The sequence below is a fragment of the Bombina bombina genome, chromosome 3 (genome assembly GCF_027579735.1).
Source record: "Bombina bombina isolate aBomBom1 chromosome 3, aBomBom1.pri, whole genome shotgun sequence".
NCBI classification, from domain to species: Eukaryota; Metazoa; Chordata; class Amphibia; order Anura; family Bombinatoridae; genus Bombina; species Bombina bombina.
In genome coordinates this window covers 53,971,538-53,998,324 of record NC_069501.1, presented here as the reverse complement: position 1 = coordinate 53,998,324, position 26,787 = coordinate 53,971,538, and positions in this window count along the sequence as shown.

Below are 26,787 nucleotides of genomic sequence, written 5' to 3'. Positions count from 1 at the left end.
TACCTGTCACTGACATCAGAAGAACTTTAGACAGTTATTTTGCCATGTGTTGAAACGCTGTCCAAAGCATTCCAAATAATTAGACTTATTTCCAACACATAGGAGATAACCTGTGTCACAAATACCTCATGATTTAGCTGCCAAGGGGTTAATTCTCTTTAGCCTGTGAGCTAAAAAACATTTGTTTTTTCAAGAAGAACTGTGTCCTGTGTTTATGTTTGTTTTTTGTGATAAAACCAGACCCCATTATAAATTGTTTCAGAGTTCCACTTGAATAAATGTTATCATATAGGCATTGGTGCATTCAGGCCGTAAAAGTGTTGGTTTTAGAGACAGCGAACAGTGCCTCTTCACAGAAACTGATAAGGTCAATAAAGGGACATGGGTATAAGGTAGATATGTGTTTAAAACATGTTATGACATTAGATGAAGGTAAATATGACAACCAAATTAAATTGATTATCATGATGCAACTAAGAGATTGCCTTTCTGCTTATATGAAAATGGATGCATCTAGCAGATTCCAAAGACTAGTACAGTATATGGTTTTTATTTTCTTCTTTTTATTTTAACCTGTTTGCTTGTGTGTAATTTTATTTGTAACAACTTTTTATTAATAATGCATTGTGCATAATAATTTTTGGCATAATAAATAATTCCTTTATTAAGCTTTGGCCTTTGTCTAATAATTGAACCATGTTACTGGAAGAGACTGGAGTATTAGAACTGTATATTTTAGGTTATTTTCTGCTAAATTGTATTCTGAGAGTTAATGTGTAAGTCTGGGTTTTTCCTTTAATAAATCATAAGTGGTGGCAGCATAGTTAGTTTAGTGTGGGTGGCATTAAAGGGGAGTTTTGGGCATTTCTTTTATGTCTAGTACAGACTAAAGAGTGTTTTTAACCCGTGCACTCACTGAACTAAATCACAAGCTTGCCTGGTGTGGCTAGATTGTGACATATTAGTGACAGTAGAAGGCATCTGATAACCCTTTCTGTGCCAAACAAGTGACTGGCGCATGGTTGGATAACCCTGGTTGTCACAACCTGTTTTAGTGGGTTTGATTGTATGAACAAGATGTTGGGTAAAAGATAAGGTATTCTTTGTATTTTCTGATGATGGGTTTTCTTTACAAATGTGATTGTGTACTTCCTTTTCTCAGAATTGGAAAACTCAAATCTTTTCAGATTAAAATTAGAACTATGGGCTGGATTGATAAAGCCCTTCTCCTCCCTCTGACTGCAGGTTTGCACAAGAGAACCTGCCATCAGGATTTATCAAGCGGCGGTCATCCATACTTCTAAGCTGCTTCCATACCCTCTTATCCACATCTGAGGTGCAGAATCTTCCCGGTCTTTTCATACCGAGGAGATTGACAGCTCCTGCACGCACATGATTGGCTGTGCGTGGGCAAAGGGCGGGATTGCACATGAGCACAAATGAGTGCAATGTTAAATTCAGGCAACGGATTGCTGCCAGCCAGAGGAGAACTTGTGCGGATAGGGACAAATATGTCCACCTTGTCCGTCTGAGATTGATAAATTGAGCCCTATATGGCAGCAAGGTTTGGAAAAATGTAACAGTGGTATACATATACTCTAAACTCCGGAGCCTTACGGAAATGAGCTAGAGTTCAGCACTGGTTATCAGAAGAAAGAGATAAGGTTTTTATTTAACTGTTTGCTCTATCTGAATCATGAAAGTTCTTGACCCTTTATCCCTCCTTGAAACTGGTTGTTCTGCTTCATTTTCAGCTGTGTTGATTGACTAATATATTAATATATAAATGTATAAAGCATGTGCATAACAAGATGTGATGTTTAATTATTTACATTTTAAAATGAATACTGAACACACCCTTCTCTGGACATGTTTATAGAAACTAACAGCTTATGGGGCCCTTAGAAACCTCTGTAAAAACTTTTCAGTTTGATTTCAAACATTATTTATTCTGCCCAATACAATGTAGTAGGCATTTAAGTATGATCTGAAGTCATTAGTAAAATTGAATAAAAATGAATGTAGTGGACTGTCTGTAGATGGGGGGTTTCTAGATCTAGACCATAACATTTGAGGGGTTGGGCTGCACATATCTGGCCACAAAGCTACATAACAAGGAGACGGGTGAGAACCTTATCCCTGGCTAACTATTCTTTTGACCCAGTTCTTTCCTTTATCTTTCTAATTGCTCTATTTAGAGCATTGGGCAAACACCTTATTTGTTAGGGTGGAAATTGGTCCTTTTGTTAGTCAATGGCATCCTGTAATGGTTGATCTAAATGAGCTCTTGCATGGGTAAGCAATCAATGTGTAGAATGTTGCAAGGTTACATTTTTGAGGTTTGCAGCCTCTCTGGGGGAGTCTTGCAGAGTAAAATAACAGAAATAGCAGACATTATTATTATTGTTGTTGTTGCTTTTACTATCATTATAGTTATAAATAATAGTAATAAAAATAATAATAATAATAATAATAATAATAATAATAATTGAAAATGAAACAATTGTTGGATTTCCATTTGAATTTTATGACCAGAAAATATTCTACATTATTCCACATGCTAATTTTTAAGATAAAAATGTCACATTTCTATGAAATTGCCCTTTAACTAATTGTTTTATTTTTATTCTATTAATAAATAAATGATGGTTATGTCAATCCCTTCCTATGTATTTATGTCCTCATGATGTTCTGTAATGTCATGAAACGTAATGCAGCCAATTGTATAAAGCTGTGACTTTGTATAAGAGATAAGTAGCTATGACTGATTGCTTTAGACACAGTCCTTTTAGCTAATGCGTGAAACCTCTTACGAATTCAGAAATAAATATAACTTAAAATGCTTTCAGAATTTGCCCTTATGAGCTGATTTATGCAAATGCATCTCTGAGTTATGCTTTACTAAAATAACAACACAGAACGGTAAAATTTTACATCATTGCTATTGAAGGATATTTGTCTATTTTTCAACCATTGAAGAATGTAACAAATTTACCCTAAGAATATACAAGTATTTTCTCTTCTATTCATATGTTTTTTTAAAAAATATTAAAATAATTAAATGTTATTATTCCTATATTGTTTATTTGTAATGTCACACAACTCCGGATCTAAAGATTAGAACACATAGAGCTCAGAAAAAACACCATCTAAGTGTAATATTATAATAAAACAACAATATCTTTATTACAATAAGACTGCTCACACAAGATTAACCCTCAACCATATGAGGTATGATTACAATTCCCAGGTGTCCCTCTCAGCAAAACAGCTGCTCCCTTCCAGTGCTGGTCTGGTCTCCAATTCAACCGTTCACCCAGCTTAGGAAAAACAGTCCCAAGTTATGCCAGATATTCTAGGGCTACACTAGTGAATGAAAAGGTCTACACTATCGTTGCCTAGTGTGTCTGCCAAAAGCCGGCTCGCAGACACCCTGGTCTCACACGGTAGCGTTAGAATCAAAGCACCCCAATAGTGAGCGTGGCCTGATGTGTTTCACAGGGCTTCTCCCCACTTCCTCACAGGCTCTGCCCACCTTCACAATACACAAAGGAGCCCTGCAAAATGCATCAGGCCACGCCCACTATTGCAACGCTTTGATTCTAACGCTACCATGTGAGACCAGCGTATCTGCGAGCCGGCTGTATGGTATAAGTATTTATAATTTTTACTAATCTGATATTATGTATTATTAAGAATTAAAGTAACTATTTATTTTATTATATTCCGTACTTTTTTATATAGCTTTTCTTAAAGGACCAGTCAACACATTAGATTTGCATAATCAACAAATGCAAGATAACAAGACAATGCAATAGCACTTAGTCTGAACTTCAAATGAGTAGTAGATTTTTATATAACAAATTTCAAAGTTATGTATATTTCCACTCCCCTTGTACCATGTGATAGCAATCAGCCAATCACAAATGCATATACGTATAGTCTGTGAATTCTTGCACATGCTCAGTAGGATCTGGTGACTCAAAAATTGTAAATATAAAAGACTGTGCACATTTTTTTTAATGGAAGTAAATTGGAAAGTTGTTTAAAATTACATGCTGTAGGGAGGAGGTTCCGGTGGAGGAGGAGCAAACAGGTGAAGCTGAGCTCAGGTCTCCAGTCCTACAGCTGCTGGCAGTGATTTTCGCGCCTCTCCCAAGCTAGGGAGCTTGCTCTCAGGACAGTCTATGCCATCACTTACGGAACCTATACAGCGGCACTACACCCCGCTGACGAGCTAAGCAAGCTGCTAGCTGTACCCTACACCTAGCCTCGCACAAACGGACACTTGAATGATCACCTACAGCTGACTTTCACAAAAAGCTGCACTTTATTGGCTACCGTTCCTTTTCTCCAGCTAAAGATCAAATAGGCAGAAATAAAGTGAGCTGTACTTATATCCAGCTGGAAGATACCTGGCACCTTTCCCATTCCCTGAAAAGCCATACTGTTTTTTTTCCCTGCGGGAATGCACCCCCCCTCCTATCTATCGCCTCCTTCCCACTCTCAGTGGCAACTGAGATTCTGAGACATACCACTGCAGCTTCTTGACAGGAGCGATCCTCTTTTGCTCCGGGTGCTCAAGAGGACTCGGCCTGACTGGCGGTGCTCCCCCCCCTCTCCCACCGGTGCTGCGTGAGAGGGGGTGGGAGAGAGTGTGCTGAGGAGCTGAATGGAGGCATACGACCTGGATCGGTTACCTGCTCGACGGACCCCTGCTTTGACCCCTCCTCTCCCACCGATGTTGCGCGAGAGGAGGTTGGTTAGAGGCTAAATCCCGAACAATGAGGAGGCACGACACATGGGATTCTCCTAGCAACTAAGCTCTTGCACTAAGACCCTCCCACAGGAGCTCCAGTAATAAGCCTACGAGTGGTCGAGTGGCGAGGGAGGAGGTGAGTTTGAGAGGTACCGCTGGGAGGGAGCGCAGGGAAAGACTCTTTATCTTAGGGGCAACTCTCATCTTGTTATCTGGGCTCAGGAGGCAACAGACAGCTGGTCTAAAAGAATTTGCAGGGGAGCCGAAGGCTTAAAAGGGAAAGAGGAAAGAAACAAACTTTATTTCAAAAGGAGGGTATCGAAGAAGGAAAATTCAGAAAGGAAAAGCTATAATTTGAAATAGTAGTGGGGTGGAACCCGCTGCTTAGATAAGGACTTTTATATCAATGCATATTTGGGTATAAATTTACTCTGCTAACGATTGTTTTTTTTCTCACCAGGGAAAGTATTTTATAAATGTTGGGTTTTCTTCCTATTTTCCTGCACTATGTTTAATCCGAGAGGAGCAATCCTCTCGCTGCATTAATATCTATGTGAGACACTTCATAATCACCAGGCAATAGCTACTGTTTTAAAAAGAAGAGGGGGAAGGAGGAGGGGAGAGGGTAGGAAAAAAAAGGGAAAGGAAAAAAAAACTGTGCATTTTGTATTCCCTATCTCCTCTAGAGAAACAAAAGAGGGAGCCTTAAAAATTGCTACAGATGATACATTGTGAATGGCTACAAGTGGTCATTAGTGTTTTCCTATAGCTGGCTCAATATGATAGTCTGAGACTATTAGAGTAATCTCTATAGTATTCGCTTTTTTTTCCTTGCTCATCTCAGGGAGACTTAAGTGTATGTTTTCTTTTTATTAAAGGGAAAAAAGGAGAGAAAAAAAGAAGGAAAAGTTCTCTTCTCCCGCATTACGTGCTTTTCCCCTCTTGGAGAAAGTATATGTTTGTAGTTGATTGCAGACCAACATTTTGGGACCCTTAAAATGCCACCCTCATTATTTTAAACTACTCACTGTATATAGACTTAGTTGAGTGCTCTCTTTGAAGGGAGGGGAGGGAAGGGTACAGGAGAGGGGAAAGAAAAAAGGAAAAGAAAGCGCTTTGCCTTTTGTCTTATATAATAACATACTATAAAAAAAAAAAAATCTGCAAGCCTTTCTAAAGGGGCAGTAAAACCTATAAGAAATTGTCTGAACTATTATAATTATACCACTTTAACTAACCCCCCCTGACTGGAAATATCTAAAAAAAATCTCCTTTATTTTTCAGCTTAGTATTGCGAAATCTAACACCTACTACACTTTTCTTTAGATACCATAAGGGGTTATCCTCAATAAGATATTACTAGTCCTAGAGGGTCATTTTGTGGCATCTCGAGTCTAGGAGGGACTATTTCCCAAGTTGTATAAATAAATTCACTAAGGTGCACTGTCACTCTCTTGTTTTAGGAGAGGTAGCTGCAACTCAAGACTCACTCAGTCAGGATATGCACTGAATGTTTAAACTCTGTAAGCTTAATAAATCATACCAGGTATAACTACTCATCAATCTGTATGAGTAATTATTAAAGCACCTCTTGTAGAAGTGGGATTGGATCCACACTCTGGGGTTAAGGTCCCTTAGAAAGTACAAACCTTAATTAACCAAGCACCAAAATATGCAATAAATACAAGATAAGAAACCACGGTAAAAATAATAGTTACCTGCCATAAAATAATTGTATCTCCACACAAGTTGCGTAGGTTCTTTGAAGCAAAAAGAGGGAGAAAAGATAGGAAAATTTAAATAGAAAGTTTTTGCACAAATTTTGCACATTCTATAACCACACAATTCACCGATCTGTATCACTAATTATAAATTCATCACGTTTTGAGTAATTTCCTTTTTTTTTTTTTTCTTTCCCACTTATAAAATCACTACTTTAAAAAGAAGGAGAAGTAAGAGGTGGGGGTAAAGGGTAGGAACTTTAAGGGAGTATTCCCTCCTATACACATCACATGGATAAATATCTTCACAGTCACCCTAAAAATTCTCCCCCAGCCATGGCAGGAAGGCAACGAGATAAAAAGAACAAAGCGACCCATGAAACCTCAGTTGAGGTTCACACACCTGGGAGCACTCTCCCAGCAGAGCCATTAGACATTCAAACTTTAGTTAGTAAAAATCTCAGAAGCTCTCGCTCCCAAATTTGATGGTTTAAAAATAGAAATTAAGCAGGACATATTACTTCTATCTAACGAGGTAAAACAATTTTCAAATAGACTCTCTGAGGCTGAGCAGAGAATCTCAGATCTTGAGGACACCAATACATCTCACAAAATAACCTTGAGGTCATAAATATAACATTATTAAAAATTCAGAACAAAGTGGAAGATCTTGAAAATAAATCTAGAAGGAATAATTTGAGAATCATTGGTGTCCCAGAAGAGAAACAATTCGAGAACTTAGACAAACTGCTCACAGAGACCTTACCCAGACTATTGCAGCTCCCTGAATCCTACCCTAGGATAATTATAGAGAGGGCCCATAGAATAGGGACACTCACTCCAAATAAAGCCAACATAAGGCCAAGACCCATAATTGCTAAGCTTTTGAACTTCCAGCATAAAGTGGCAATGCTTCAGGCTTACCGCAAACATCAGCCCATATTTCTAGGCGATGTAAAAATTCTCATGTTCCAAGATTACTCTACGGAAGTTGCCTCAAAAAGAAGGGAGATTGCCCCGATATGCTCAAGGTTTATAAGCCAAGGTGTACGGGCCACCTTATTGTATCCAGCTAAATTAAAAATACAAAGAGAGGGATGTACATATTTCTATGATTCTGCCCAGCAGGCAGCCAAATTCTATGATGAGATATTTCCCTCAGGACACGATTAAAAGTTAGACTAGCTCTCGCTGACAATTTAGATATTTTATCTATTAAAAAACAGTATAGAATAACTGGAAGTAGGGGATGGGAGGGAAGTGGGGGCAAACTTCTCCTAGCAGCCTGTTTTCAACGGGATACTGGAGTTCTTTTTGTAATGTTATATGTCTTTTGGGGTTTTTTTTTTTCTCTTTTCTTTTTTTTCCTTAAACACCTTAATATCTCTATCTTCTAATGGCTACCGATAACAAATTTAAATTAATCTCCTGGAACATAGGCGGCCTCACTTCACCCATTAAACGAAAGGCAATATTATCTTATCTGAGGAAAAATAATGTTGATTTAGCCTTTTTGCAAGAAACTCATTTAAAAGCTGAAGAAGTGGTTAAATTGAAGACCTCTTGGGTTAAAGAAGTTTTATTTTCTTCTTCCTCAAATAGAAAGAGTGGAGTGGCGATCCTCCTGGGAAAAAAACTTTTCTTTGAGACTTTACATGTAGATACAGATCAAGAAGGGAGATACATAATTGCAAAGATTAAAATAAATAAAATCCTTTATACTTTTTGTAATGTTTATGCTCCAAACGTTTTTAATTCCTCCTTTTGGGACACTCTTCAAAACAGGCTCATGTTATGTGCAGAGGGCTACCTAGTTCTCGATGGCGATTTTAACATGGCCCCAAAATATCTACTAGACAGATTAAGGCAGAGCTCTCACATTATAAAAACTAAGGCCTAGATTTAGAGTTCGGCGGTAAAAGGGCTGTTAACGCTCCACGGGCTTTTTTCTGGCCGCACCATAAATTTAACTCTGGTATTGAGAGTTAAAACAAATGCTGCGTTAGGCTCCAAAAAAGGAGCGTAGGGCATTTTTACCGCAAATGCAACTCTCGATACCAGAGTTGCTTACGGACGCGGCCGGCATCAAAAACGTGCTCGTGCACGATTCTCCCATAGGAAACAATGGGGCTGTTTGAGCTGAAAAAAAACCTAACACCTGCAAAAAAGCAGCGTTCAGCTCCTAACGCAGCCCCATTGTTTCCTATGGGAAAACACTTCCTACGTCTGCACCTAACACTCTAACATGTACCCCGAGTCTAAACACCCCTAACCTTACACTTATTAACCCCTAATCTGCCGCCCCCGCTATCGCTGACCCCTGCATTACACTTTTAACCCCTAATCTTCCGCTCCGTAAACCGCCGCAACCTACGTTATCCCTATGTACCCCTAATCTGCTGCCCTAACATCGCCGACCCCTATGTTATATTTATTAACCCCTAATCTGCCCCCCACAACGTCGCCGACACCTACCTACACTTATTAACCCCTAATCTGCCGAGCGGACCTGAGCGCTACAATAATAAAGTTATTAACCCCTAATCCGCCTCACTAACCCTATCATAAATGGTATTAACCCCTAATCTGCCCTCCCTAACATCGCCGACACCTACCTTCAATTATTAACCCCTAATCTTCCGATCGGAGCTCACCGCTATTCTAATAAATGTATTAACCCCTAAAGCTAAGTCTAACCCTAACACTAACACCCCCCTAACTTAAATATAATTTACATATAACGAAATAAATTAACTCTTATTAAATAAATTATTCCTATTTAAAGCTAAATACTTACCTGTAAAATAAACCCTAATATAGCTACAATATAAATTATAATTATATTTTAGCTATTTTAGGATTAATATTTATTTTACAGGCAACTTGGTATTTATTTTAACTAGGTACAATAGCTATTAAATAGTTAAGAACTATTTAATAGCTACCTAGTTAAAATAATTACAAAATTACCTGTAAAATAAATCCTAACCTAAGATATAATTAAACCTAACACTACCCTATCAATAAAATAATTAAATAAACTACCTACAATTACCTACAATTAACCTAACACTACACTATCAATAAATTAAATAAACACAATTGCTACAAATAAATACAATTAAATAAACTAGCTAAAGTACAAAAAATAAAAAAGATCTAAGTTACAGAAAATAAAAAAAATATTTACAAACATAAGAAATATATTACAACAATTTTAAACTAATTACACCTACTCTAAGCCCCCTAATAAAATAACAAAGCCCCCCAAAATAAAAAATTCCCTACCCTATTCTAAATTAGAAAAGTTACAAGCTCTTTTACCTTACCAGCCCTGAACAGGGCCCTTTGCGGGGCATGCCCAAAGAAGTTCAGCTCTTTTGCCTGTAAAAGAAAACATACAATACCCCCCCCCAACATTACAACCCACCACCCACATACCCCTAATCTAACCCAAACCCCCCTTAAATAAACCTAACACTAAGCCCCTGAAGATCTTCCTACCTTGTCTTCACCATACCAGGTTCACCGATCCGTCCTGGCTCCGATATCTTCATCCAACCCAAGCGGGGGCTAGACATCCACTGAAGAAGTCCAGAAGAGGGTCCAAAGTCTTCCTCCTATCCGGCAAGAAGAGGACATCCGGACCGGCAAACATCTTCTCCAAGCGGCATCTTCGATCTTCTTCCATCCGGTGCGGAGCGGGTCCATCTTGAAGCAGGCGACGCGGATCCATCCTCTTCTTCCGATGTCTCCCGACGAATGACGGTTCCTTTAAGGGACGTCATCCAAGATGGCGTCCCTCGAATTCCGATTGGCTGATAGGATTCTATCAGCCAATCGGAATTAAGGTAGGAATTTTCTGATTGGCTGATGGAATCAGCCAATCAGAATCAAGTTCAATCCGATTGGCTGATCCAATCAGCCAATCAGATTGAGCTCGCATTCTATTGGCTGTTCCGATCAGCCAATAGAATGCGAGCTCAATCTGATTGGCTGATTGGATCAGCCAATCGGATTGAACTTGATTCTGATTGGCTGATTCCATCAGCCAATCAGAAAATTCCTACCTTAATTCCGATTGGCTGATAGAATCCTATCAGCCAATCGGAATTCGAGGGACGCCATCTTGGATGACGTCCCTTAAAGGAACCGTCATTCGTCGGGAGACATCGGAAGAAGAGGATGGATCCGCGTCGCCTGCTTCAAGATGGACTCGCTCCGCACCGGATGGAAGAAGATCGAAGATGCCGCTTGGAGAAGATGTTTGCCGGTCCGGATGTCCTCTTCTTGCCGGATAGGAGGAAGACTTTGGACCCTCTTCTGGACTTCTTCAGTGGATGTCTAGCCCCCGCTTGGGTTGGATGAAGATATCGGAGCCAGGACGGATCGGTGAACCTGGTATGGTGAAGACAAGGTAGGAAGATCTTCAGGGGCTTAGTGTTAGGTTTATTTAAGGGGGGTTTGGGTTAGATTAGGGGTATGTGGGTGGTGGGTTGTAATGTTGGGGGGGGGGGTATTGTATGTTTTCTTTTACAGGCAAAAGAGCTGAACTTCTTGGGGCATGCCCCGCAAAGGGCCCTGTTCAGGGCTGGTAAGGTAAAAGAGCTTGTAACTTTTCTAATTTAGAATAGGGTAGGGAATTTTTTATTTTGGGGGGCTTTGTTATTTTATTAGGGGGCTTAGAGTAGGTGTAATTAGTTTAAAATTGTTGTAATATATTTCTTATGTTTGTAAATATTTTTTTATTTTCTGTAACTTAGTTCTTTTTTATTTTTTGTACTTTAGCTAGTTTATTTAATTGTATTTATTTGTAGCAATTGTGTTTATTTAATTTATTGATAGTGTAGTGTTAGGTTAATTGTAGGTAATTGTAGGTAGTTTATTTAATTATTTTATTGATAGGGTAGTGTTAGGTTTAATTATATCTTAGGTTAGGATTTATTTTACAGGTAATTTTGTAATTATTTTAACTAGGTAACTATTAAATAGTTCTTAACTATTTAATAGCTATTGTACCTAGTTAAAATAAATACCAAGTTGCCTGTAAAATAAATATTAATCCTAAAATAGCTAAAATATAATTATAATTTATATTGTAGCTATATTAGGGTTTATTTTACAGGTAAGTATTTAGCTTTAAATAGGAATAATTTATTTAATAAGAGTTAATTTATTTCGTTATATGTAAATTATATTTAAGTTAGGGGGGTGTTAGTGTTAGGGTTAGACTTAGCTTTAGGGGTTAATACATTTATTAGAATAGCGGTGAGCTCCGATCGGAAGATTAGGGGTTAATAATTGAAGGTAGGTGTCGGCGATGTTAGGGAGGGCAGATTAGGGGTTAATACTATTTATGATAGGGTTAGTGAGGCGGGTTAGGGGTTAATAACTTTATTATAGTAGCGGTGCGGTCCGCTCGGCAGATTAGGGGTTAATAAGTGTAGGCAGGTGTCGGCGACGTTGAGGGGGGCAGATTAGGGGTTAATAAATATAATATAGGGGTCGGCGGTGTTAGGGGCAGCAGATTAGGGGTACATAAGTATAACGTAGGTTGCGGTCGGCAGATTAGGGGTTAAAATTTTTAATCGAGTGGCGGCGATGTGGGGGGAGCTCGGTTTAGGGGTACATAGGTAGTTTATGGGTGTTAGTGTACTTTAGGGTACAGTAGTTAAGAGCTTTATAAACCGGCGTTAGCCAGAAAGCTCTTAACTCCTGCTATTTTCAGGCGGCTGGAATCTTGTCGTTAGAGCTCTAACGCTCACTGCAGAAACGACTCTAAATACCGGCGTTAGGAAGATCCCATTGAAAAGATAGGCTACGCAAATGGCGTAGGGGGATCTGCGGTATGGAAAAGTCGCGGCTGAAAAGTGAGCGTTAGACCCTTTAATCACTGACTCCAAATACCAGCGGGCGGCCAAAACCAGCGTTAGGAGCCTCTAACGCTGGTTTTGACGGCTACCGCCGAACTCTAAATCTAGGCCTAAGAGAGATAACTTGGAAACAAAATTATTCATTAAAATTTCAAATAATTTGAAGGTCTCTGACATCTGGAGACTCCAAAATCCCGAGGCCAAAGATTTCACTTGCCATTCAAGGGCTCACAAATCACTATCTCGGATAGATCTCTTTTTGCTTGATGTTAGGCTCTCTAAGTCAAATGTCACTGCAGAAATCTCCCCAATTACTATCTCGGACCATGCTCCGATCTCTCTTCACTTTCAGTTAGATTCAGCTTCTTGAAGGAATACTGGCTTCCGGTTTCCTCGCTATTTAGCTACGGATATCAAGTTCAAAAATTGTCTTATAGCCAAATTTCGTGAATTCGCAGTATTTAACTGTGAGTATATCAATAGACCTGCTATTTTCTGGGAGTCAGCCAAGGTGGTTCTGCGAGGTGATATCTTAGCATATACTATAGCAAGGACAAAAAAATTTAAGCTAAGAGAAAAGGAATTACTGAAAGCAGTCACAAATGCCTATAATCAATATATCTTCTTGAAATCATCTGAAAACTGGGTTAGGTACACAACCGCTTTATTAGAAAGGGACTAATTTCTGCTTTATCAATCATCTCAAAAAGATCTTAGATTACAGGCGAAATTATATCGTTTTGGGAGCAGGTTTCTTGCGAACCTGGTTAGCCGAGACAGGGCCTCACCTTCAATAAATTCAATAAGTTATGAGGGTAAAACCTATAAGACACCCGAGGAACTTCTCGGCATTTTTGCGGATTACTACAAATCCATCTATGCACACAAGACCTCTGATGTTAAACAACGGGAGGAATTCTGGGGAAAAACTGAACACCCAAAAATAACTTCTGAAATGTTGGACGAGTTATGTGCCCCGATAACAGAGTCCGAAATATCTGCCTCAATTAAAAAGCTCACCCTTAATAAAACCCCGGGACCGGATGCCCTTCCAAATGAGTTTTATAAGATTCTAATGCCTGAAATAATACCACATTTAACTTTACTTTTTAACGATCACTACATAAAAGGTAATACCCCTTCTTCTGACTTTGTGGCTTCATTTACCTCCCTTATTCTCAAACCTGGCAAGAATCCAGCTAAAAAAGAGTCTTATAGACCAATCGCGCTCCTCAACACGGATTACAAACTTTTATCAGCGATACTAGCGCAAAGGCTCCAATCCCATTTGTCTACCATCATACATAAGGATCAAGCTGGCTTTTTGCTGAAACGTAATTCTTCAGCCAAAATAAGAGAAGTGTTTCTTACAATAGACTATTTCAAAACAGGGGAGGGGCAGCATGAACTGGGTAGAGAGGGCACTCCAGATTTGGCAATTATCTCAATAGACGCAGGTAAGGCATTTGACTCAGTACACCATGATCATATAGCATTTACTTTACAACAATATGGGCTTACGGGCCACTTTCTGAGTTTCTTCAATAATCTATACAAGAATGCCTGCACGAGGATAATAGTCAATGGCTCTCTTACACAGGTTATAAAACTGGAGAAAGGTACTAGGCAGGGTTGCCCTCTCTCCCCACTCCTATTTGATTTAGCTATTGAACCTCTTGCAAATCAAATCCAGCAGCAAATAGAGGGGATTAAGATTAACAAAAAAATCCTGCAAACTGCATTATATGCTGATGATGTATTAATATATATGTCTAACACCTCTAGAAATATCCCAAAACTTCTTTCTATAATCCAACAATTTGGATCTTTTTCAGGCTACAGCATTAACTCTGCAAAATCAGAGCTTCTTTGGATTAAACAAACCCAGGACTCATCAATATCTATCCCCTTTAACGTTGTCCAGGACTCCCTTAAATATCTAGGTATTTGGATATCATCCAATCCTGACAAACGGTACTCTTTGAACATACTCCCGGTCTTAAACAGTGTTAAGGAAACGTTAAAAAATTGGCAGAATCTCCCACTCTCAATGTCGGGTCGCATAGCCTTATACAAAATGTCTCTTCTCCCCAGAATCCTTTACGTTCTTCAGAACACTCCTTTGCTTCTTAGAACAAAGGATGTTACCTCATTTAACTCTGCCTTACGAGCATTTATCTGGCAGAAGAGAAAACCGAGAATTTCCTTAGTTAGATTATCTTTATCTAGAGATCAGGGATGACTTTCTCTCCCCGATCTTCGTTCCTATAACCAAGTATTCCTGGCACGAATCGTAGCAGATTGGCTTACCAATAGTAATTATATTACAAACGGGGAACTAGAGAGTAACATGGTACACCCATACTCATTGGTAGCATTGATCCATTGTAATAGTAAAACAATTCCTATTGAAATAAAGAAGATGAGTTGCATTCATAACCCAATTTCCATTTTAAGAAGGATCTGTCTTGGTCTTCACATAAATGCTGAGGTTTCAGGATATGTTCCAATAATGAATAATCCCCAGTTCCCTGCAGCGTTACAGTCAGCCTTATTCTCCAATTGGGCATCGTTGGGCTTGGTAAAACTCGAACAAGTCTTAGATTTTGAGAGGAGATGTATTAGGTCTTTTGACTCCCTTAGACAGGAGTTCCACATCCCAAATAAAAATGTCTTTGCCTATCTGCAGGTGAGACATTTTGCTCTTAAGCAGATTGCCGACCACGGATGGGACTGGACGCTTGGAGAGTTAGAGAAGTGGTTGATACTATTCAAAAATGGGCTTACATCAATCTCTTTTATCTACCAAACTCTGATTGCTTCCAAAGGCTCTGATACCTTGGAGAAACTCCACTCTAAATGGTCCTTAATGCTTTGTCAGGACTCTCTAGATCCAGGTTTTCTCACCTTTTCGATTCAGGAGACCTTCCGAGTTACTCTTTCAGCTACTTGGAGGGAGTCACATATAAGAATTCTTTATGTGACTTACTTTACCCCAGAAAAAGGTTCTAAATGCAAAAATATTGGTTTTAATAAATGCCCTAAATGCTCATTTCCAGCCGCGGGCCTACTGCACATGATGTGGGACTGTCCAAAAATTCATAACTTTTGGTTGAAAGTCCAACACTGGCTTAATAATATAGTCAGGGTTCCTCCTTTTACATTTTCTCCCAGGAGGATAGTTTTCTTTGCTGATAATATCACCTCACCACACTACACTGGTAAAATCATAAGCATGACTATCTTAGCGGTTAGGTATTTGATTTTAAAGAAATGGAAATTAAAAGCCACCCCAAGTTTAACTGAAGTCAAAAATTGCTTAAAGAAACAATGCATCATTGAACAACTTGACACTAACTTACAAAATGATAAAGACATAAAGAACTTCTTTTCTAAGTGGTCACAATTTATCAAAGCACTAACCCCTAGTGTGATTGAGTATATAATCTATCCATTTAAAGATAGTGAACTTATTCTACTAGGGATTTGGTAAATCCTAAACATCTTCTATCTCTTTTTTTTCCTTTGGAAACTGAGGTAGCTCACCCTTTTTTTTTTTTTCTTCCCTCTTTTTGTGTTGTTTTGTCTCTAACTGTGGCTTTGTTTGTTTCTGTCTTCGTCCGTGTGTTTATTTTTTATTTATTTTTTTTTATATATGATTTTTTGTCTCTTTTCTGTGTAGATGTGCTCGACTTTGTTCTATTAAGGAACTTTGTATGATCACAACTCTGTGTTATCAAAAAATAAAAATTAGGTTCCCAGTAAGGGGTAAACAAGATGAGTTGCAAGTTATATTTTAGGCCATAAGGTTTTCACTTGCCAGCACTAATGATAAGCTTAATCTGGTCTAAACATTTTTTTTTCTTTTTCATTTGAAGTAGATATCTAAGGGGAGGGCTTACTATGAAGTACTTATAAGCATACAAAATGGCCCTAAATATGGCTTTTTTCTTTCTTCTTTCTCTTTTTTCTTTTTTCTTCTTGTTTGCTCGACTTGTACCATTTCCCCTATCTTGTAAAATATGTGCTAAACCCCATTCTTTTTTCTGTACCCTGAACTGGATTACCAATAAAAGAATATATATATAAAAAAAAAAAAATTACATGCTGTATCTGAATCATGAATATTTAATTTAACCTGAGTGTCCCTTTAACAAGTACCTGTGAGAGTATAACTCCCCTTTTTTCAGCCATATAGAAGGGGAAATGGCGCTCTATTGTTTTAGTGGAGTAATTTATTTGTAATGTGCTGCCAAATTCTTTTACACTTAAACACTCCCTTATTTCCAGAGATCTCCTGGGAATCCTTTTCATTGCACTGATATAACAAGTTTAGCAAAATCACGATTGCGCTAGTGCAATCACTATTTATGCTTCAATCCTTACCGCGATCTCAGAGCAACGGTTGACTGTTTTCCGAAACAAAAAAGTTGCACAACACACAGAAAAAAAGGCAGGAAAATGACTTTAACATTGAGACACATACATATACATGAATACAGTAATAGAAGTATAGACATCTTTAAAATTGTCAGAAAACACTGGTATCTTTTAACTAAATATAACCCTAATGTTGAGTCATTTCAACTACCCCCTATGCCATCATAGGTGAAAAACCTCAGAGATAATTTAATTAGGGCTGATGTTGCCACTACTAAATCTACATCAATTAATTATCTTACCACCCCTAATAAAGGATGTTATCCCTGCCTTTATTGTATACAGTGTAATTCAATAATCAGGGGTAAATACCTGGCCCAAACTGACAAAATAAAACTATTGAAAATTAATGGTCTTCATACTTGTCAGACAGACTATGCCATTTACCTACATAAATGCCTATGTGGGCTATGTTACATTGGTGAGACCACCCAAGCTGTGAGAGACAGATTTTGTCAACATAAAAACTCTATTAGATTAAAGGATATGACCTTACCTGTCTCTGATCACTTTAAACAAATGAACCACACTGTTAGCCAACTCCATTTTCAGGTCAATGACCATATTCCACTATATAGGAGGGGTGGGAATAGAGAGCTTAGGTTGAAACAGAAGGATTTATGGTGGATCAAATTCTTAAATACACTTTACCCCAATGGTCTGAATAGGGACTAAATTTACATTTATTTGTATAAAGGTTTTTAAAGTATGTTCCTTCTGCACCACTAGATGTCACTGCCCCATTTCTAGTAAGCCTGGTAAGGCAAAGGTTAAAAATGCACTTGATGTATACTGTGATTTGATTGGCTCAGGTAAGCTTTTTAAATGTCTGTGTTCAACTGTTTGGCTATGCATGATTAAGGACCATATGGGTCCGAAACGTCGCACCTGTTTGAGGTTGTTAGTATTCTCTGAATGAATAAAGTAATTCTCACCTAAAACTACTGTGGTGCTGTGACAACTTTTTCCATGGACTGTATTACTTGGAGGAAAGCAGATACTCCCTTGTGACTGGCACACTGCGTGATAACAAATTGGGTTTCAGTGCTGGACTCTATCTTCACATTTCTATTATGGAATATACAGTCATGAGCACCCCTTGAGAGTGAGGACAAAATGGAGGATACATCAGCTAAAACTTTTTCCTCTTCAGACATAGATGCTGCACGCATCACCGCCTTGGCCTTAGGATCAAGACATTTTCTAAGAGTGCCTGCTGAAAATGATTTAAGGAAGGAATATGAGAAAATAAAAAGGAAGCACATTTCACTTGAGCTGCACTCTACCACACATGCTAAATATTACAGAGTAAAAAGAATACCCAGGGGCCTAAGGGTTAAACTATTTCCCACAATATTATCCAACAATCATTTCTATAAAAGCAGATTTGAATGCATTCTCAAGAAATGTTCCTTTGATCTCGTACTTACGGTTGAGTGCCTGCAAGCTGAGATTGAGAAACAGAAGGGCATTATACTGGAGACTGAGTGCACAATGGATCTTAAATATATTGCTAAAACGCTGAAAACCCTGTTGTAAAAATACCGCTAGGAGCTGGAGGAGCGTAAGTGGTTAGAAGTCAGCAGAGACAACAGGACTATGCCAATGACAGAGTCACGTGATTTCTCAGCACGAGATAGTGGATCACCTGACATGCTATCCTGGAGGAAATCATTGCTGGTATTGAATGCCCGAGAGGAAGCTACATATTCTACATCCTCAGGAGAAAGTTTTTTGGGCTCCGGATCCAAAGGAGACACAGGAGGGAAGGGCGCAAGCATCGCCCCACAAAGAGGCGGCCGGATGGGCACACGTAGCACCTGGAACCGCCAAACGGAGACATTCAGACCGCAACAACAGCAGGAAGGAGGTACAATCGGAGGACCCGCAATTAAGGGTATATATGCCATCCTATACTCAGATGAATTGTGATGAGTCTCAGCAGAATAAAGAAGTGACTTTGGTGGTAAATATTTTAAAGTATGAACTGACTAATGCAGAGCATAGTCTCCTTACCAAAGGACTCTCCTTTTGTCCTATTAAGGAATGTAAAAGATTTGTAGTTGATAAAGATTTACATAGATTTTTAGAGTCCTAAGATTGAAGGCTTTATTTGAGAATAAAGATAAATGTGCGAAAACTAATGATGATACACCTAATTCTACTGTTCTTGATTTAAACATGGTTGGCATTAATAAAAAAATCCTCCTATATTCCCCCCACTAGTAATCCAGGGGTTGAAACTTTTGTTAAGTTTGTACAAAGGGATGTACATGAGCATTTTAATAAATTTCAACTAACCCCAGAGTTGAGACAGTATAGTTTGACAAGAGAGGAGAACGAGGCTATTTCTAGTCTATAAAATAATAAAGAAATCACTATTAAAAGTGCGGATAAGGGAGGAGCTGTTGTAATATTAGATACAGTGTACTATGTTCAGGAGATTTTACAACAGTTATCTGATGGTGGTGTGTATGAAATCTTAGATCATAATCCTTTACCTGATATCCAGAAGGAAATAAAAGTTAATCTAGATAGAGCAATTAACTTTTTACATGGACTGTATTACTTGGAGGAAAGCAGATTCTCCATTGTGACTGGAACACTGAGTGCAAACAAATTGGGTTTTGGTGCTTGACTCTATCTTCACATTGCTTTATATATGTTTATATATGTGTACATATATATTAATGTATTTATATGTGTATGTATATATATATATATATATTTACAGACATACAGTATACACATATAAACACATACATATATACTGTATGTACCCACATATAGACATATATTTAAGTGCATCAGATCCCTTTGCCATTAAGTAGATGAAAACATGATAAAACATATATATGCAATATTCATATTTAATAAAGATTTTATCTATGTATTTACTGTAAATATTTTACTTTTACTAATGCAAATATGCTATATTGTTTGCGCAATTAGTTTTTTTTCTCCATTGACTTCTTATTTTTCTATATTGACTTTAGACATGTGCATGGCGAAAAAATTTGGTTCGGATCGATTCGGAATTTTTCGAAGTTCGGTTCAGATCGATTTGAATTCGGAAAATTTTGAATCGATTCGTTTTGGATTTGTTTCGGATTCATTCGGATTCGAAGAAATTCGGCTGGATTCGGTTTGATTCGGTTCGGAAATTCGGCAATTCGGTAAGTGTTAGGTGGGATTAGACTAGTATTATACTGTATATTAGGTGTTAACCTAACATACTGTATAATACTAGTGTAATCCCAATGGCCATTCGAATTTACGAATCAATTCGATTCGGTTCGATTCGGAAAATTCGGCAACATTTTAATTCGGAAATTCGGTTCGATCCGAATCGCCAAATTTGACGAAATTTCCGAATTTCTGAATCGAACTGAATCGCACATGTCTAAATTTGATTTATATGGGGGAATACATGAGCGCGCACACATAAAAACTTGTTAGGATTTTCACGCTATTCGGGTTACTACTTGCTCAAAATGAGGTTTTTTTTAACTTAAAGGGACAGTCTACACCAGAATTTTTATTGTTTTAAAAGATGGATAATCCCTTTATTACCCATTCCCCAGTTTTGCATAACCAACACAGTTATAATAATATACTTTTAACCTCTGTGATCATCTTGTATCTAAGCCTCTGCAAACTGCCCCTTTATTTCAGTTCTGTTGACAGACTTGCAGTTTAGCCAATCAGTGCCTGCTCCCAGATAACTTCACGTGCACGAGCACAGTGTTATCTATATGAAATACGTGAACTAACACCCTCTAGTGGTGAAATACTGTTAAAATGCATTCTAAAAAGAGGTGGCCTTTAAGGTCTAAGAAATTAGCATATGAACCTCCTAGGTTAAGCTTTCAACTAAGAATATCAAAAGAACAAAGCAAAATTGGTGATAAAAGTAAATTGGAAAATTGTTTAAAATTACATGCTCTATCTGAATCATGAAAGTTTATTATGGCCTAGACTGTCCCTTTAATTCAAATGCAACCCGACTAGCACAAAAAGCTTAACTCTAGAGGAGTTTTTGCAATAGCAAAAAAAAAAAATACTGCTCCACTTGTAATCTAGTCCTATATCCTTTATTCAAATATTGTATTATGAGGTTAAACTATTATTATTATTTTAATTTGCTATAAATAATTTGAAATTATGTAATTTATTAGAAATATTGGTATACTATTTAAAGGTGACATCATTATACAATTAAGGGATTGACCAAAATCCTTTAGAAAAGCTTTTCAAATTATTCAATGCTGGTTTTCTGTTGAATTTTATATGATTGTGATTGACCCCTAACATACCAAATGAAGATGATATTATAGGTCCATTATAATTGCTGCCATCATATGGCAGCTTGTTTTTTTTCTTTATTATTATTATTATTATTATGATTATTATTATTGTATTTATTTATTTTTTTGCTTTTACTTCTATGCCATTCCAGTATAACCCCTTGAGTGCTAACGACGTCTCTGAGCCTTCGCAAATTTTCTCAGTCAGGTGATAACGATGGCTCAAAGCCGTAGCTAGCACTTACCCACCTTGAGGGCAATCTGGGGGCTACCACCTACTCCCACCTCGGCGATCTGGCCTGAATAGTGAGCATCATTGCTGGGGATTCAGGTTTTGCGTGGTGACGCCACGCGCATTGATGTGATAACGTCACCACACAACTTTATTGACAATGGACAAATATAGGGAGATAGGGTCATGCTGCTTAGAACCCTGTATCTCAGACATCTAAGCAGCTACAGACCCCAACACCCTCAGTTAGAAAGGTAATCGCTTAAGGTTTCAAACGGGGGATCTGGAATATATATATATATAATTTTTTTTTTTAAAAAGCTCAAAATTAGCTTAGCACCCAGGTGGGAAATGGTTTAGCAGCCAAAGGGCAAGAGCTTGCATTGAATTATTAATCCTGCTAAAATTAGTAGACAGTATTAAAGGAAAATCTAATTTAACAAGTGAAATAACATAAGGAAATACATATCACAGGATTTAATAAAGGTTTCACAAATCTTTAAAAAGTAAAAGATATGCAGCCATATTTAATGTAAAACAGGCTAATTGATTCAATATTGATAACTGACAAATTATTATTTTCTCATAACAATTCTCGTCAAGACAAGAACTGAACCAGGAATCCCTGTCTTAATGCGTCGGGTAAGTACAGCTTCAGAACTCTTGGTAACTATTAAATGTATTTTCGATGCGTTTGTGCAACTTACTTGTAACAGTACAGTTACACTCATAATAACACTGTCTGATAAACATTATTAAAAAAAAATGCATAAAAAAGTTATAAGGACTCAAAGATATGAGGTCTCAGATGTTAGAAAAAAAGGCAGGCAAAGAGATTTAACATACAGATACATAAATATACATGTGTAAATATATATATGAATGTACAAATGTATTTATGTGTATATATGAATTTGCAGACATATATAAACAAACACAAACATATATGTGTACACACAGATATATACTGTACATAGATCTGCATTGGAGCCCTTTGCCGTCAAATACCTAAAAACATGGAAAAGTATTTTTATTCAATATTTTAACTATGTATTTACTGTAAATAGTTCACATTCCAATTTTCTTAAAGGGACACCAATTTTCATTTTACTGCATGTAATAGACATTACTATAAAGAATAATATGCACAGATACTGATATAAAAATTCATTATAAAACCTTTTAAAAACTTACTTAGAAGCTCCCAATTTAGCACTGTTGATGAGATTAACCTGGGACACCCTCTTAAAGGGTTGAGAGCAGATCCTCAACCCTCCCCTGCATATGAAAAGACCCATTATACAAACAGAACCAATGTGAAGTCTGTATACATCAGTATACATCTAAGACTTTGGGGTTTGGTTAGGAGTTTGAAAATCAGCACATTGTTATTTAAAAAACAAGCAAAACTATACATTTTTACAAACACTCCCAGATGGGCTATATGAATGGATAATCTACAAAACATTTATGCAAAGAAAAATCTAGTGTATAATGTCTCTTTAACATAGAGGAATATGCTCTATGTATTTTTAAATAGATATTCCTATATATATATATTTGTATATGTCTATACCTATATATATATATATAGGAATAAACGTTGAAGTATATAGAAGAATACGTTAATGCAATATTTGAAGTTCAACTTTTTGCGCGCATTGGATTTTTGCTCATGCGTAAACTTTTTACTTTCAACTTCTAATACGAGCGCAACCCGACACGCACAAAAAGTCTCCATCTAGACATGATAATGTGCAATCATAAATATACTGGAGAGTTATAGCTGCCATACGCCTAGATTTAAAGTTTTGCAGCCAAAGGGGTGCGTTAGCTACGTGTGCTTTTTTTCTGGCCGCACCTTTTAAATACCGCTGGTATTTAGAGTTCACAGAATGGCTGGGTTTTCAGTGCGTTAGGCTCCAAAAAGGGAGCGTAGAGCATAATTTAACGCCACTGCAACTCTCGATACCAGCGGTGCTTACGGACGCGGCCAGCTTCAAAAACGTGCTCGTGCATGATTCCCCCATAGAAAACAATGGGGCTGTTTGAGCTGAAAAAAAACCTAACACCTGCAAAAAAGCCGCGTTCAGCTACTAACGCAGCCCCATTGTTTTCTATGGGGAAACACTTCCTACGTCTGCACCTAACACCCTAACATGTACCCCGAGTCTAAACACCCCTAACCTTACACTTATTAACCCCTAATCTGCCGCCTCCGCTATCGCTGACACCTGCATATTTTTTTTAACCCCTAATCTGCCGCTCCGTAATCCGCCGCTACCTACATTATCCCTATGTACCCCTAATCTGCTGCCCCTAACACCGCCGACCCCTATATTATATTTATTAACCCCTAATCTGCCCCCCTCAACGTCGCCTTCACCTGCCTACACTTATTAACCCCTAATCTGCCGAGCGGACCGCACCGCTACTATAATAAAGTTATTAACCCCTAATCCGCCTCACTCCCACCTCAATAACCCTATAATAAATAGTATTAACCCCTAATCTACCCTCCCTAACATCGCCGACACCTAACTTCAATTATTAACCCCTAATCTGCCGACCGAATCTCGCCGCTACTGTAATAAATGGATTAACCCCTAAAGCTAAGTCTAACCCTAACCCTAACACCCCCCTAAATTAAATATAATTTAAATCTAACGAAATAAATTAACTCTTATTAAATAAATTATTCCTATTTAAAGCTAAATACTTACCTGTAAAATAAACCCTAATATAGCTACAATATAAATTATAATTATATTATAGCTATTTTAGGATTTATATTTATTTTACAGGTAACTTTGTATTTATTTTAACCAGGTACAATAGCTATTAAATAGTTAAGAACTATTTAATAGCTAAAATAGTTAAAATAATTACAAAATTACCTGTAAAATAAATCCTAACCTAAGTTACAATTAAACCTAACACTACACTATCAATAAATAAATTAAATAAAATACCTACAATTATCTACAATTAAACCTAACACTACACTATCAATAAATTAATTAAATACAATATCTACAAATAAATACAATTAAATAAACTAACTAAAGTACAAAAAATAAAAAAGAACTAAGTTACAAAAAATAAAAAAATATTTACAAACATTAGAAAAATATTACAACAATTTTAAACTAATTACACCTACTCTAAGCCCCCTAATAAAATAACAAAGCCCCCCAAAATAAAAAAATGCCCTACCCTATTCTAAATTAAAAAAGTTCAAAGCTCTTTTACCTTACCAGCCCTTAAAAGGACCTTTTGTGGGGCATGCCCCAAAGAATTCAGCTCTTTTGCCTGTAAAAAAAACCATACAATACCCCCCCAACATTACAACCCACCACCCACATACCCCTAATCTAACCCAAACCCCCCTTAAATAAACCTAACACTAAGCCCCTGAAGATCTTCCTACCTTATCTTCACCTCGCCGGGTATCACCACCGATCGGTCCTGGCTCCTAAATCTTCATCCAACCCAAGCGGGGGCTGGCGATCCATAATCCTGCGGCTGAAGAGTTCCAGAAGAGGCTCCAAAGTCTTCATCCTATACGGGAAGAAGAGGCGATCCAGACCGGCAACCATCTTGATCCAAGCGGCATCTTCTATCTTCATCCGATGAGGAACGGCTCCATCGTGAAGACCTCCAGCGAGGATCAATCTTCTTCCTCCGACGTCCAACTGAAGAATGACGGTTCCTTTAAGGGACGTCATCCAAGATGGCGTCCCTCAAATTCCGATTGGCTGATAGGATTCTATCAGCCAATCGGAATTAAGGTAGGAAAATTCTGATTGGCTGATGGAATCAGCCAATCAGAATCAAGTTCAATCCGATTGGCTGATCCGATCAGCCAATCAGATTGAGCTCGCATTCTATTGGCTGGTCGGAACAGACCTTGATAAATAGGGGCCAATGTCTCTAATTTTGAAAAAAAAAATGATTTGGAAATAGCAAAGTGCTACCTGTACTTATTGCCCTATAACATGCAAAAAAAATCAAAATTTAGAAACTATTTAGCATGGGTATTTTTTGGTGGTTGTAGAAGTGTAACAGATTTTGGGGGTCAAAATTAGAAAAAGTGTGTTTTTTTTTTCATTTTTTCATCATATTTTATAATTTTTTTATGGTAAATTATATGATATGATGAAAATAATGGTATCTTTAGAAATTACATTTAATGGCGAGAAAAACGGTATATAATATGTGTGGGTACAGTAAATGAGTAAGAGGAAAATTACAGCTATACACAACCACCGCAAAAAATGTAAAAACAGCCCTGGTCCTTAACGGTCAGAAAAATGGTCTGGTTACTAAGGGGTTAATATAACCATTTTGGTTATGCAAAACTGGGAAATGGGTAATAAAGGGATTATCTATCTTTTTAAACAATAAACATTTTGGAGTAGGCTGTCCCTTTAAGGCTGCTTTGCCCTATTGACATTGTTTGATCCCACTTGTCACAACCCCTGTACCTGAAGGGTAATACCCAGCTGGAAAATACAAACAAAAGAGGGTGCCCCAATGGTGTGATATCTTCACAGTAACAATATGCACATAAGTGAAGAAACATACTCACAGATTTAAAAAACATAGGTCCAATTCTGGCAGACTGGACTGTTGGAAGTCGCCCAGCAAACCTGTTCCTGGGATGTCAGCTACAATAAGCGAATGTACGAGCAGAGAACTCAGTAAGGTATAAGTAGTCCCAACCAATCAGTGCTCCATCAGTCTCGTTCTTAGATACGGCTCAGAACAGTAAGGCGTGGTAAAAACAGGTGCTTTATTACAAACCAGTATAAAACAGAATCAATAAAAAAGCTCACAACGCGTTTCTCGGATTTACCGTTTCATCAAGTGAGATAAAAAGCCTTTCTGTTCTGAGATTTAAATATCCCTCTCCAAACATCCAACAACCAATAGAACTCATGTCCGGTAAGCATCCAATCACTGTCTGTGAAACCAGAGACTGGCATAAACAACATAAAGAGCCGGTTGCTTCTCAGCATATGGTCATGGTTGGAGGATAACTGTGTGTAAAATTGTTATTGCGCGATTCTTTAATGGTCATGGTTTATTTGAATCACATCATCACATAGGATATCTTATTGACAGGATGGGGCTATAATTAGTCAGCTCTTAACATTGATCTAAGTTGGACGGTGAAGGTGAGATATGGGAAGGTGGTGCCATTTTCCTTTACTGAATTAAAGGGATGTGAACCTAACATTTTTCTTTCATGATTCAGATAGAGCATATCTTGTATATACTTGTAGAAACAAATGTGCTTAATTCTTTTATCCTTTGTTGAAAGAGCAGCTACTGGGAGCTAGCTGAGCACATCAGGTGAGACAATGACAAGAAGCATATATCTACAGCAACCAAGCTAGCTCTCAGTAGTGCATTGCTGCCCCCGAGGCTACTCAGTTTTGATTTTCAACAA